Source organism: Mus musculus, chromosome 15, assembly GCF_000001635.26.
Source record: "Mus musculus strain C57BL/6J chromosome 15, GRCm38.p6 C57BL/6J".
NCBI lineage: Eukaryota > Metazoa > Chordata > Mammalia > Rodentia > Muridae > Mus > Mus musculus.
This window is the reverse complement of record NC_000081.6, coordinates 11,705,824-11,721,593: the sequence shown is the minus strand read 5'-3', so window position 1 is coordinate 11,721,593 and position 15,770 is coordinate 11,705,824. Positions and strand designations below refer to the sequence as shown.

At 41.8% G+C, this 15,770-nt stretch overlaps 1 long non-coding RNA gene across 1 annotated transcript; it reads left to right on the top strand.

Moving 5' to 3' along the window:
- Window positions 1-6,220: 6,220 nt before the first annotated feature.
- Gm41272 lies at window positions 6,221-12,217 on the top strand. Its single transcript, XR_875040.1, has 3 exons — window positions 6,221-7,437; window positions 8,436-8,619; window positions 11,619-12,217. It is a non-coding gene; the product is annotated as a predicted gene, 41272 (long non-coding RNA).
- Window positions 12,218-15,770: the final 3,553 nt, after the last annotated feature.

Below are 15,770 nucleotides of genomic sequence, written 5' to 3'. Positions count from 1 at the left end.
AGACTTGGACCAGTCCTCTGAAAGTGCCTTTTAAAACTTTGTTTTCATTGCTTAGTAAAGCAACCTAAGAGACTATTGGTGATTTTATTTCTACAGCATTTGAATGGCTGTTGAAAATTTGCTTGGTGGAGTCTCTACAATTTAGTCTCCAGGAAGACTTTATGTATGATCTTTTATTTCTGTGAGGACTTCCCTAGAGAGTATTGCTGCAACCAGGAGGTAGAAGATGGCCACATCCAAGGAAAAAGAGTAAAACGGGACTATTGAGGCAAGGATGGAGAATAATAAAGAGATTTCAACACTTTTAATAGAAATCAACAATGAAGCAAAACAAAAAAGCCCCCGCTCAAGCTAAGGAAATTTTCATATGCTTACAATCATTTGTTTATGAATCCTTCTGAAAAGAGAATTAGCTGAGTCCTAGAGGTCAGTTGCTGATTCGCAAAAATGACTGCTTGCAAAAAGCAACTTTATTTGTGTTTTGAACAAAAAACTAAAAGTCCCTCACATCTTGGAAACTGGATGGAAGAACATCCCAGAGTGAGGAAAAAATGCAAAAAGAAAATATTGAACTAGAGTCTTTCCATAAATCGAATATGGTTGCGCTTATTGAAGTTCTTGAGATTTTGCAGGGTGACAGATAATTTAGAACTGTTTGTTTTAAGAGAAGAGGAGGCTGTAAGATGTCCTCAAAATAATTCCATATGTCAACTTCTTGGAGTCAGAGTCCTTTCTGTCACCTCAAAAGCAGGCAGCTGGGCAGTGGTTTCCCAAGGCTCAACGTAAACAGATACTGAAGGCAAAGGGGAACTGTTTATTTTTAAATGATGGAGATCTAAAGATGAATTAAAAAAAATAAACTAGGCATTTGAATACTTTCTCTCCACCAAGATAGAGAAGTATGCAGGTCGAGAGTGGGAGCCTGTGTGGAAATTAATCTATGTTCTCCAGAAGTAAACTTTCCAAACATCCTGCATAGGGAGGAGCTTTCGAAGAAGATGTTAAAGCCAAGAGAACTAGATCAAGTCTCAACCAGATCACATGTGATCTACATTGTGTGTGCTTCATTACCTCAACTTAATTTTTATCTTCATCAAAGAGCTGTGACAAGATGGGCCAACTCCACCTATTTGTGTAGTCATCGGAGACAACAGGTCTTGCTTCGTTTGTTTTTCTTCTCTTAAGACCAATAGCATGATACCATCTTTCACATTTTGCACCTTTTTTGCTGTCTCGCAGAGAGGGTAAGAACAGTCTGTGTTAATCCCAGATTTGTGAGAAGATAAGTTCTTTTTCATTGAACTTTTAAGTCATTGTGCAAAGGCCACTGATATATCCTGGCTTGTGGTCCAGGTCATTATGAGGATGGCCTTGCATTCTAGAATGGATCTGTGGAGACATTATTTATAGGTAAGTAATTATCATGAAATTATTACTTTTAGTAAGAAATACTGCCTGATTATTTTTATTATTCTCTTTCATAGGGTCTGCCTGGCATCTCAGTTCTTGGCTGGCAACTCAGATCTCTAGCTTCGTCACACCTCCACCAGCGTCTTCTTTTCTTGATGGGTGCACCTCCACTGGTTTTACTGACTAAGTGCTCTCTAGATGATTTTATTTTATTTTGTATTTTGTCAGAAGACACAGATTAACACCAAATCCTTTCCCACACATGCTTTCTCCTCTCGTGTCTTACCACACTCCAGAAAACAAGGAGGGTTAGCATATCTCATCCATGCCAAAGCTAAAACTAGAGTTAGCAATGCTGAGTCCTCAGAAACTTTGCATTGTATCCCAGTATTTTTTCCAGAAGAAATTTAAAACATCCCTTGCAAAAAACTGCCTCAGTCATAAGTATTTTTGTGCATCTCCAAATGACATTTTCAAATATCCTTACATCATATCTCTAAAGTAATTTGTTTACAAATGCCTTTAAGCCACAGGCTCTTTTCTTCAAGTTAAATCTTTACTGATGACTAACACCCCAGGGTGGAAGTGGGAACTGAGGCACAGCTGGGATGGAGGTAAAGTGGGTCGTGGAGACCCATGTTAGAGATGCCTTCTCAGTGAAAGCTTCAGGAGCAGAAAGTGGTTGAAGCTGTGGGGTTCCTGCCTCCAGCGTACAGCAGGGAGCCACACAGCTTCTATCTGCTCGTCTAGAGCTTTGCAATTGTGATTTCCCATAAGATTCATTTTATAGGCCTAAATTATTATTTTTGAATACTATATACATTTATTTTCATCATTAGGATAAACTTATTACTACACTAGTGAATACACTCAGTCTTGAGTTTACTGCTGGAAACATTTTAATTAAGGGCTTCAGGACTCTTCTAGGAATGGTGGAGGTTAGGAAGGAGGAGAACAATAATGGTCATTGTTGGGGCCGGCCTGTGGCTCTCATGTCCGGGTTTGAGCCTGAAAGGCATCTTGGAACTGGAAGAGAAGAGGGAATCTAGGCGGGTTGAGAAATAATGGAACCAAGACAACTAGTCTGCACAAGGTTCAAATTTTTAATGGCGGACACGCTTTATAAAGGAGAGGGGAAAGCCCATTCCCGCCAAATCATCCTTGGAGCCCAGCTGCAGGTGATCACAAGTAGTCTCTGGAATAGCTAGGCGACTCCCAGCAGGTAGCAGGTGGCAGTGACTGAACAATAGAGTGATCCAGGGAGGCAGGCTCCACCCTAAGTAATCTCCTTAGTGGCAACAAAGTCTGGCTCAGCCTGCTTCAGGCTTGTGGGAGGCTACAGTCATGAAAGCATTCTAACATAATTTGGGTTTAGTCATATTCATTCCCTCTGTCACTTCATTATTGGTCATAATAATACAATTGTGGATGATTACACTAAGGTCCAGAATAGCAGTAAACTTTAGTATCTTGGGGAGGCTTGAGGTAGAATTCTGCAGGTTTTAGGCCATCCTGGGCTATATAGCTAGATAAATCCTGTCTAAAACAATCTAAAAATAAACAAAGAAAGGAATTGCAATAAATAGAAAAACTCAGTTTAGTATCATCTTAACTCAGGTATTATTATTATTAATCTTTTTTTTACAGTCCAGTTATTATCTCCCTTCCTTTCTATCCTCCGACAGTTCCCCATCCTACTCATCTGAGAGGATGTCCCCTCTCTAAGAGAATGTCCCCTCACCCTCACCCCACCCCGTACAACCTGCCAGGCTTCCCCATCCCCTGGGGCCTCAGGTCTCTCAAGGGTTAGGCACGTCTCCTTTTACTGAGGACAGACCAGGCAGTCCTCTACTGTATATGTGTCAGGGGTGGGGGTGGGGCATGGACCAGCTAGTGTATGTTGCCTGGTTGGTGGTTCAGTGATCTTGGAGGTCCAGGTTTGTTGAGACTGCTGTTCTTCCTATGGTGTTGCCCTCCTCCTCAACTTCCAGCCTTTTTCTAATTCAACTACAGGGGTCCCCAACCTCAGACTATTGGTTGGGTGCAAGTATCTGCTTCTGTCTCAGTCAGCTGCTTGTTGGCCTCTTGGAGGGCAGCCATGCTAGGCTCCTGTCTGTAATTACATCATAGCATCAGGAACATGATCAGGTAGGTATTGGGGTGTGTGTGTGTGTGTGTGTGTGTGTGTGTGTGTGTGTGTGTGTGCCAGAAGTGAAGCCCCAAGGACCAGAAGAATAAATGGAAATATGCAACCTCGGGAGATGAGCGGTAGTGGAATCCTCTAGAATGTACCAGAGGCCTGGGAGGTGAGAGACTCTTAGGACTCAAAGGGACCTTAGATGAAATTCCCTACAGTGGGGAGAGGGAATTTATAGAGTCCATCTCCAGTAAAAGGACAGGGTATCAAGTAGAGGGAGGGGTTGCCAAACCATAGTGAAAACTCTGACCCAGAATTGTTTCTGTCTAAAAGAACTGTAGTGACAAAAATGCAGAAGAGACTGAGGGAAAGGAGGTTCAGTGACTGGCCCAAACTGGGACCCATCCCAAAACTTTTTTAAAGCCATTACTCCAGGACAAGGATTTTTAAAAAAGAACCTTGTATAGAGTATAGCTGTTTTTAAATATTGTGAGCATTTCTATAATATTTGTAGTGCATAGACTAGGGAACTCATTCAGCCATTTGAATTATTTTAGCATCTTCCTGAGGAGAATAGAAGAGAGAAAATTGAGGGGCCTTGGGGAAGGCTAGAAGCCCCTCACTCCTGTAGTTTGAATAGTTTCTCCTAGGCCTAGGTTCAACAACTAACCCATGACAGACTAAAAACTGTTGTGACAATGGCCTATGGAGATAATATGCTCTTTCCTAAGAGAAATCTCAAACAAGGGTGTTAAGACATCTAATAAAACATGCACAAGGCTCAAATGGATGTGACATTTGATGTTATCCTGTCTCCTCCATCATGTAGAACAATGCCCATGTGAACCACCCTATATTCTCATTTATTAAAAAAAAATATTTAAGAGAAATACATAAATCAGTATACAGTTTTACTTAATTTCTAAATTTTGCTTAATTGTTAAACCTGGTCGTAAGTGAAGTTACATTGCGTAATGTAACTTCCAAAGCTACAAAATCATATATGTGTGCATATGTGCACATCTATGTGCATGTGTATGCATACATAAGTGTATGATACATGCATGTGTGTTTGTGGTGTGTGTGTATGTTTGTTCATATTTTGCACGAGTGTGGTGTGCATAGCACATGTGTATACATACAAGGGCATATGTGTGATTGCAGTGTATTCGTGTGCATGTGTGTGTGTTCCTCTCGATGCCGTGTTTAAATCTAAGTTATGAACTATAACCTCTTAACCTTTTTTTTCATGGAATCCCAGCTGCTTCATTCAGATTCGTTGTTATGTTCTTTATTACAACACGATTCAAACTGCTGGCTTCCCTCGAGTGAAGGTCTCTAAGAGCAGAGTTCCTCAGGCCACATCCAGCAGCGTGTGGCTCCACAGTTACCAGCTCTGTTGCACCATCAGTGGATTATGCAATCCAAACTATTCTATGCCACACAGCAATCTATTCACACACTCAAAAATACGTATTTAGCGTTGCAGTTTGAATGTGCCATGTCCCTCAAGAAACTCTTGTGTCTAAATACTCAGTCCCCAGCTGGTGGCACTGACTTAGAGGGCTGAGGAACCTTTAGGAAATGAAGCCTTGATGGAGGAAGTGGGTCTCTGGGGTGCGGGTGGGTAAGCCTTGAAGTTTTAAGGCGGGACCCACTTCCTGTTATCTACTTCCTGTTTCACTGGGCCCACTTCCTGTTATCTACTTCCTGTTTCACCACATTATAAGAAAGCTACACACCGTGGAGCTGCATACCACCAAGCATTCTCCGCCAAGGTTGACTGTGTCTCATCATACTGGGAACCAAAATAAACCCTTCCTGCTTCGCTTCTTGTCAAGTACTCAACAACAGGAAAGGGAACTGAAATGGGTTCTATCTGTCGTGTGACATAAAGTGACTAGTTACTAAAAGTGACATGTTACTTTTTAAAAACTGCACAAAACAACGAAGAAGTATAATTTAAGGGCAAGAAAAGCTCAAAGAAAGGGTACCGATCTACCCAGGCAAGTGTTGGGGTAACAAGAAGAGCTAAGGGAGAAATGAAACCTTGAAAAACTCAGTCGTTTGACAGTGGGTGTTCGTTCATTCTATCCTGTGGCAGGCCCCATGCCTTATGTCTGATAAGCCCTTCTGCTTCACACAGTTCTATGGGGCAGAGACTATTATTGCCCATTTCAGATATTAAAGAACTGAAGCAGAGAGTGGTTAGGAAACAGGCCTGAGGTAACTAACACGTTAATAAATGGCAGAAGTACAGGGGACAGCATCCTGGGCCCATCCTTGCACTGCCAGGTTCATGTCACCAGATTAACCTCACTCAACACTGATGAGACAGGATTGAGTCAAGGTGCTCTGGTGTTCAGCATAACATTCCATTCTACTCCTAGAGCTACAACACCCATGTCTATATTTTCTTAGTTGTCTACAAGAGGCTGATGGGTCTCAAAGTTGCATCTTACAAAAAGGAAAGATGCTCATTAGAATAGCATCTCTGGGGTCTTTGTTTAGAGGGGGTAAGAAAAACATAGCAAGTATGGGCCTGGATTTCCATGAGACAAACTGTCCTGGAAGGTTAGGGTGAATAGTGAGTCCCCATCCCATGCAAGATATAATAATAATCATCAGGTTGTTAAAAAACACTTGCCCAGATAAAATTTGAAATTTAAATAAAGAAAATAACTACTGAAAAAAAAAAAAGACTCACCTACCTAGACTCAGGTGGGTGCTTCTTTGAGATAGAGATGTACAGACAGACAAAGGCCATGTTCAGGCTTTACTTGAACCTCTGCCTCCCTGCTTGTTGGCATCATTTCCCTTAGTAGTGAATTTTAAAAAAGGTATTTCTACCTTCTCCTTCACAATGCAGGGATTTGTATTTTAATTTTGAAACACTTGAGGGGAGCATCAGATGAAATATTTTATTTACATACCTCGAGGAATGAAGCCTATTGCTTCCCGAGTTTGTAAACAACACATCATAAATCCCAAAGCAGAATTGGTTATTAGAGATACTGTGAATACATTTGTGTTCAAGAGGAAAGAGTATAGTTGCCAGGGCCACCAGTATGGGATAGACTTGTAATTAAAGTATAGTTGGGAACTTTATACATAAATAAGCCAGGAATAAGCTCTAATAAAAATACACTCATAGCCCTGATGTGGTAAGGAAAGCTAACTGTACACACTTCACCATCCTGGTTGTTGATCTTCTAGGCAAGATTCATACAATTTATCATTCAGATTAGACACCTAGACACCAAGTGCTGCTGCTATTAATCACATTGGGTCAACAAACATAAATTGGGACTGAGCTAGGCAACTAGTTTAAACAATTAGCTTAATTGTGGCAAATTCTCTTTTTCAGAAATGATACTGGATCTCTACAGAGACCAAATACAAAGCATAACATCAGGTCAAGGGTCAAACAGATGAGGGGATATGTAGTAGCAGAACGAGCAGTGAGGTGTCTAGTGTAGCTGAGTAGGACATGAAGGGGAACTTCAGTATTACTGCTTAGGTCTAAGGCATTCCACTAGTTCCATATGTTAAATGCATGGTTATCAGTCCGAGTGCTCTGGGCAGTAGTGGGACCTGTAAGAGGTGAAGCCTAGTTGAAGGTCATTAAAGATTGGTCTTTGCAGGAAGTATTGGACTCTCAACCACCCTCTCCTGTGTTTCTCTCTCTCTTGTTTTTCTGGATGTTGAACTGCCTGTTTGTGCTCTGTCACATGTTTCCTGACATGATGTCCTGTCTCACCACTATCCCCGAGAACAACAAAACCAACAGAATACTGACCGAGACCTCAGAAACCGTGGGATCAAATACGTCTATCCTCATTTACAGTTGTTTTCGTCAAGAATTTGGCACAGTGACAGAAAACTAACAGGTTGGATGTTCTAATTTCCTATCTGTTGCTGTTGCAAATGCCATGTTCAAAAGCAAAGGGCGTATTTCACCTTATAAGCCACGGTCCATTGTTAAGATGAGCTAGGGCAGGAACTGAAGCAGCAACTTGAAGAAGAAACCAGGCATAAGCACTCTTTGCTGGCTTGTCTCAAGGCTTTATCTTAGATGTATTTTCTTATATAGCCTAGATCCACTTGCCTAGGGACAGTTCTACCCATAGTGGGCTGAACCCTCCCACATCAATTAACAACCAAGGCAATTCCTACAAACATGCCACAGGCCAGTTTGATTTGGACAGTCCCTCAGTTGAGACTTCCTTCTTAGGTTATGCTGTGCTGTGTGGACAGTTAAAGATGACTAGGACACACATAAGTTGAACTTACTAAAATATCTATTCATTATTTTTAGATTATCTTCTTTCTTACTCCTTTTGGGCCTTATGAGATCCTTTTACTTTTAATCAAATGAGAATCATGCTAAAGAATAACGATTTTAAAAACGTTTTTAACTTGGAGAATTTCAAAGTAGGTATCTCTATGGGGTTTCAAATTAAGTTTGCTTAGGTCAACGAGTTAAGAACTCATGACTTTAAGATAATCACAAACTATAAACTAGAGCTTGTTTTAAAAAAGGCTTATTTCAATCCTATTTTCTTTATTTTTATTTAAGAAAGAAGAGGAAATAAGCGGATCAAGCACTCACATGCATTGGCCGGGGCCCCAAAGCTCCCAGATGCTTGAGGGATTTGAAGGCACTGCCTCTAGGCTGTTTGTTGCAGCCCTTGGCTGTACTCCTTTCCTTGTTGTTGGTCTGTGTTCCTTGTAAATCATTATGGTGACTTCACAGAGCATAGATAACTCTAATCTCACAAAAACCTGACAACTATAGTGCTTTTCTATTTCTTTTGGGAGAAGAGAAAAAAATTGTTTTTTGAGAGAGAAGGGGCTTAAATTAACCGAACTGATTTCATTCCTACAGTTCGCTTTGCGTGCTTGCGTGTCGACTCTGACACCTCTACAGAGACAGACAGCAGGCACAGTAAGCAGCGTGAAGAATGTTTCTGGCCCTGGCGTGAAGCTTGCCAAGAGGAATGAATGAGCACTGAATGTTGCTGATGTGGTGTGTGTTCTTTTACCAAGTCCCCAGTCTGGATCAAAGAAAAGTAAGAAAAAGAAAAAAAGTCCACCCAAAAATACTGTTTTCAAATTTCAAGTTGAAGGCAGCAGCGAAACCGGTGAGCTTTAAGTACGTTGATACTCAGCAAGCCCAGACATGCTTGTGCTAGAGGGAGTGAAAACGATCAAGCAACTTCTCCTTTTATAAACCCACATATTCATATTTTAACACAGCAGCATTCACAGGCATTAGTAATTAGCCTGGAGTATCTGGTCAGAATCAAATAGACGTGTGTGAACCAGCTTCCAAGAATTCATTTAGCCTATTTCAGATTTTATGATATTAAATTGCTTATGCAAAGTTGCTCACAATAAAATAAAAGAAGGGATGGCTTGAGGACATCTCATTAGACTTTAATTGCTGGAGATTAAATGTTTCCACGTTTGGCAACACCCTGCTGGTGTGTCAAGAGGAAGATCGGTTTAGACAGGTAAATGTTTTTAGATTACTTGTGGTCGAAGGGTTGCCAGGCTCCGTTCTCGGTAAATAGAAATCTGATTTGTGGGGCCAGCACTGCCCTTCTGGGAGGGAGGCAATGACAGATACCATCAACAGGAAAGTGTGTGTAAAGACTCAAAGCTGTTATGGGGATAACCCTGAGTGTTTACCTACAGAATTTTATTTGGCACTGCCAAATGGCTAGTGAGCAGGTATTTTAGGGCCAGGGTGCTATGCATTTTTTCAGATGGTATAGCTTAGATTTTCTATTAGTACTTGTAAGTGGTGATGGAGGCGGTAGAAAGAAATTTAGAGGCCACATTAGGGGCATGTTGAAGTATTTGTGATTGATAAGGTGTAAACCAACCACAGATTATTAGTATTTATACAAGTAAAGTCTTTAGAACCCTGAGTTTTGACTGTGTGGTGAGTTTCCGTTTTGTAGGTCCAGTGTGTGGAGAAGTTAGTTATGGAGGAAGGAAGCGCTACAATCTAAAGCCCCTGAATAAACGTTGAGCTTGTTACTCAGTTCAGGAGGCAAATATAAAGTGAAGTGCAGAGAAGCTGAGATGTGTGTTGCATCTAACAAGGAGGGAGCAGACACAGATTCATCCCCAGTTCCTCTGCCATGGAGCCAAGGTCCTCAGATGGAGAAACAGGTATCAGGCAAGAAGGAAGCTTTGCACGTTTCAGAGAGGCACACCGTATGACCTTTGCCTACTCGCAGTCCTTGCTCCATACAGTATTTGTTCAAATGTTTCTCCATGCTCAGAGGCTCCAATTAAAGACCGTGGGTCTGGTAGACTCCAAGTAAGTAGCATTTCCTTCAGTTCAGGGTTTGTTTGTTTGTTTGTTTGTTTGTTTGTTTGTTGAGATAGGGTTTCTCTATGTAGCCCTGGCTGTCCTGAAATCCACTCTGTAGACCAGGTTGGCTTCAAACACAGAGATTCTGTCTGCCTCTGCCTCCTGACTCCAGGGTTCTTAACTGCAGGACTGGAGGCAGATGGGTAGAGCAGATACAAGTGTGCACGACGTTTATTGCCGCAGACCTTTTGGGTCCCTGTGTCTGCGTGGAACGGGGTCTCTCGACGCGGGTGGGCAAAGCGTGGATGGATGACAGACAGACACACGCAGGAGAGTTTGTGTGGAATCTGAATGTAATTTTACAACTCGAGCATCAGACTTTTTATGCAGAGGACAATAAGGAAGTTGGGTGACATATTCGCAAGGTACAATTGAGGTAACTGGAATCTTACATAAAACAGAGGAATGCAAACACAAAAGGTCTAACGGGAACCACCCAGGATAGAATACATTGATAACAGCTGGAATCAACAAGGGCTCCACCTAAAATTCACTAATCTTAGAAGCCAGGGTCAAGGGCTTCGCGTCCTTGCCACAGTTCCTATTTTAGTCTCTTGTATAGTCCACCTTCCCCTTATGCCATTGTAAATACGTGTGTATGGGTGTAACTCTGCTATAGTATCTATTCTGGTTTCTCCTTTGGTCTGAAACTTCCTTCTTCCTAAGTGATGGTAAATTCCTGTGTAAGGGAGTGACTTAGCTTTTACAATCTTGCTGAATTTTAAACCCTAGATCTTGGTCAAGGACGCCCTTGGACCGTTTGAACACTGGCGGAAGGCTTTAGCCATGTCAGAGCACTTATAGAGAAATACTGAAAGAGAGCACGTGGATCCATACTCTAGACTAGCGTGGTACTGGAACTCGGGAATGAAAAATTAATGTATGGGTAGAGAACACTAGCCTCCAGGAGGAGAGCTTCCTTGAAACTCTTTTGCCTCATGAGTGACTTTTAAGCCTTTCGGCTTGTCCAGTTGACTCGACCAGAGAGCGTAGCAGTTTATGAACCCAACTAGAGAATAGCGACCACTTTGGTTTTTACAGCTTCTAGCTGAATCTTAACTTTTCCTTGCATCGTTACAAGCCACAAGAAAACTAACAGTATCTGTGTGCTTTCACTCGTGGAGATAAAAATACTTTCTGTCTGCTTTCAGTAGTACAGGGACCTGAAACCACTCCTTATACTTATTGTGATTCCAAGTTAGGGAAGCTAATTGGATAGCTAGCTAATCTTGTATCTGCTGATGTAATAACAATGCACAGGTTGCTATTTTTCTACTATTTTGACAACTGCATTTCAATAGTCTTTTTCCATATGATCTTATAGCTATTAGCTATATAGAGGCAGCATGTATTTATTTTCTTATCATATCTTTTAGACAGCTATGCCTCACCAATATATGTTCAAATTAAAAACTCTTGTCTGTGAGGAACCAAATTTACATTTGTATTGTTATTAATTATTTAAACAAAATCTTAAATGCTTTTTAAAGGTAGCATCAGATATACAAAAATTCTCTCGTGATGGGATAGTGTGCTCACTAAACTCCACCTTCAAGTAGCGCTTGGCGTTAGTGTGGCCTATTCGTCACAGTTAATGAACACCTATCGACACAGTGATGCTTACGTGATGTTCGTGTTTAAGGACTCCTTAGTTTTTCTCTAATGGCCATCTTTCTGTTTTAGGGTATGATCCAGGATCCCACCCTGCACTTGGTCATCATATTTTCTCTGACTCGCTTTGGCTGGGAACTCTTCCTTTGACTTAGATGATGTAAAGTTTGTGTATTAGTTGCTTTTCTGTTACCGTGATAAAACACCGTGTTAGAATTCTTCACGGTGGAGGAGGGAGGTGCAGGTGGTGGATATGATGCAGTGGCCGGAGAAGGAAGGTGAGCATTTACATTTTAAATGCAAGCATGAAGTAGAGAGAGCAAATTGGGAATGGTGTGAGGTTTGTCCCCTCAGTGACTGTCCCTAATGGCATCCTTCCTCCAGCAAGTCTGCATGACCCAAACCTTGTCAAGGAGCTCTGTCCCTGGGGACCAAGTACTCAGATGCCCGAGACACAGGGACAATTCTCATTTAAACTTCTACAGGCTGATTCTTATTTTCTTCTTCCTTGTTGATTTTTTTCTAAACGTAAGCAAGGCAGTACTTCAGTACTGTCACCCCCACCTCCTCCCCTCTTCATCTTCTTGACTCCAAAGGTTAGAGTGTTAGAGTGCCAGAAGAAGTAAAATAATAAGACAGTATACACACACACACACACACACACACACACACACACACACACAGAAATACCAAAGACACACACAGACAGACCCACAGACACCGACACAGACATAGAAAGACACACACAAAAATAGACACAAAGACACACACAGACACATACACACACAAAGACACATACACACAGACACACATACACATAGAGACACACACACACACACAAAGACCCACATACACAGACACACACAGAGACACACAAGCATAAACATATACATACATACACACAATACACAGGCATAAACACACAGACACACACAGAGACACACAAACACACACATATACATACATACACACACAATACACAGACATAAACACACAATACACAGACATGAACACACAGACACACAGACCCAGACACACATACAATGACACACACACACACACACGCAGACACTCAAACACACAAACACTATAATTTCTTTCTTTCTTTTTTTTTGTTTTTCGAGACAGGGTTTCTCTGTATAGCCCTGGCTGTCCTGGAACTCACTTTGTAGACCAGGCTGGCCTCGAACTCAGAAATCTGCCTGCCTCTGCCTCCCGAGTACTGGGATTAACACTATAATTTCTTTATCAACTGCTTTAAGCAAAAGGTAGTCTTGATTAGTGGGTTAAATTAGATATAAAAAGATCATGAATAAGAATTAATTCCACTGTTACCTAGGGAAGTTGTCTGTTAAAGGTAACTCTAAACCATGTTTTCTTAGGCTTTCAGTGGGATGGGAAGAGGGGATTCATGCTTTAAGTCATAGAAGCATGCCTCTGGAGGACCAACGGCAGGTGCCCAGGGCACACTAACCACCACCATGGAGAAACTAGGTGGCAGAGTGTTTGCTCATTGCCCCTAACAATGTCCCTTGGTTGAATAGCAGTTTGCTTCCCTTCTCCCTTTCAGAGCCTATTTCCAGTCCTCCATAACTCTCAGAGGCATGGGATCTATGTGGAGTCACAGAGCAAGCAGGTGGCAGGAGAAAGAGAAGAAATGTTGCTAAAGGAAAGCTGTAACAGGGGGCCTGAGGGTTCAGCTCAGTGGCAGACAACTTGGCCAAGATGCACAAGAAAAAGTATAGAGGAAATACTTCCCCCCTAATCTCCATGCTGTTTCTACCTCCATTTATAGCACACTCTATTTCTTTGCTTTCCCCTGCTGTGTTTGCACTCAGGAGTACTGAAGAATCTTCCTTGGCCTCCTTGTTCCAAGCTAAGCCACAGAGAGTGGTCCTGGATCTTGAAGAAATTGCTAAGATGGGATATGTTGTAGTCAGAACGCTTTCCATCTGGACTGGGAATTGGGGATAATTCCTTCTTCCTCTCCCCCTCTACTCTGAAAATGCCCATAACTTAGCAAGAAAGAGATGAGGAGCACTCCAATGTATCCACTAGTGCGGAGACCTTCATGACGCCTCAATAGACACTTGGTGAATGTTTGGAAAACACAAACAAACAGACAACACCCATAGAAGGTCCCCTGTTGGGCTTCCAGATGTTTCTTACTTCCCTTTTCTAGTCTCAGGCTCACTTGTCTTTTACTGAGTTTTTTTTTTTTTTCTTTTCCTTTTGCTGTTTGAGTGTTTTATTATCCCAAGCAAGTATTTGCCAACTATGTATTACTTAATTGATTGGTGGCCCAACGTTTCAAGAATTCAGTTTAGGACGGAAAACACATCTGGCAAAGACTGGCTTTGCTCAGCAGGTCCGAGCTTTTCATTTTTGTTTTGTTTTAGTTTGATTTGGCTTTTAATGTGAATTTGGATTATTTGGGGGCAGAGCCTACATGCATGCTTGTCTGACCACAGCTCTCCCTCACCTCCTTAACCCTGTGTTTCCCTAAGTACCACATACTGTCTGTTTTATTTGCTTCTGTCATCTTCCAGGTCCCAGCAGTCTTTAGAGATTTCAACTCACTAGGTAGGATATCGGTTGCACCCTCTTTGGAACTTAATGCTTTAGAGGGTATCAAATAAAATTCCAAATTATATGCCACAAATAAATCTCCCCTGTGTTGGGATGGAAAGTACAGTGAGGTTAAATATTTGTGGGTGTTTTTGTGCCTTGTTTTTCACCTATAATCTAGGTGCTGAGGATGTAAACCACCCACTTCCATCTTGCCCCTTCATTTCCCTCACTTCTTCTCTCCCTACCATGTATCTGCAACAGTTCCAGCCCCATAGTAGGGCCTCAATATAGTCTGTTTTATACATTGTCCTTGGTGATTTTTATTCCACAGACGTTACTGTTTAGAAAAGCTTTAGGGTCACAGAAAGTTGAGACGTGGATACAGAAAGTCTCCATAATTTCCTGCGGCCACTTAAGCACGGGCTTTCTTACTATCAAAGCCAGGCATTGGGATGACATCTTTGTCCCAGTCAGTGATTCAGGGCTATCACCGCAAAACTCTGGATCACGGTAAGGTGGTGGGCATTCTGTGGATTTTAACAAATATTTAATGTCAGGTGTCTGCCATATTTGCATCGTATGGAGTAATTTCACAGTGCTTAAAGTCCTCTATGCTCTGCCAACTCATCTCTTACTAACCTCAGTCCTGGACAGCTATGGGTCCTTGTACGGTCTCCAGCAGTTCACTTGTTTTTCCCAATATCACAATAGGCTGCTACAGTACCCAGCCTTGTCACATCTGCTCCTTTCATTCAGTAACTGATGTGCCCTGAAGTTTTTTCTTCCTGTTTGCCTAGCTCATTTCTTTTAGCTTAATGATAGATTCCTGTCTGCGCCATGGTTTGTCCACACTCATTTATCAAAAGGTAGTTTTAATCCAAGGTTTGACAGTTATGAATAAAACACTAACCATTGGTGAGCAGGTCGTTGTTTAGATGTAAGTTTTTCAACTCACTTGGGTAACCATCAAGGAGCTAGACCATTAGGCAAGTGTGTGTTTAGTTTTGTAGCTGTATCACTCTGGGCTCCCATCATCATCGAAGAGGAATTTCTGCTGCTTTCTATCTTCTGTAGCAGTTGTGTTCTGGGTTCTGGATGTTAGGTGTGTATTGATAAATCATCTTTATTTCAGTTTGCAACATTGAGTGGCAGATGTTGAGCGTCTCCTCTGTTCTCGTCACGTCTGGACGTCTTTGGCAGGCTCTTCAGTTCTCTTAGGATTTTAAGATTTACTTCTTTGGTTGAACTTCACGTTTCTTCTTTTTTCTTAAATCAGTTCTTTCTCAGATGTCATCCATCAATATTTTCTTTTAGTATCTGTCTTAGTCAGGGTTTCTATTCCTGCACAAACATCATGACCAAGAAGCAAATTGGGGAGGAAAGGGGTTATTCAGCTTACACTTCCATACTGCTGTTCATCACCAAGGAAGCCAGGACTGGAACTCAAGCGGGTAGGGAAGCAGGAGCTGATGCAGAGGCCATGGAGGGATGTTCTTTACTGGCTTGCCTCTCCTGGCTTGCTCAGCCTGCTCTCTTATAGAACCCAAGACTACCAGCCCAGAGATGGTCCCACCCACAAGGAGCCTTTCCCCCTTGATCACTAATTGAGAAAATGCCTTAAAGTTGGATCTCATGGAGGCACTTCCTCAACTG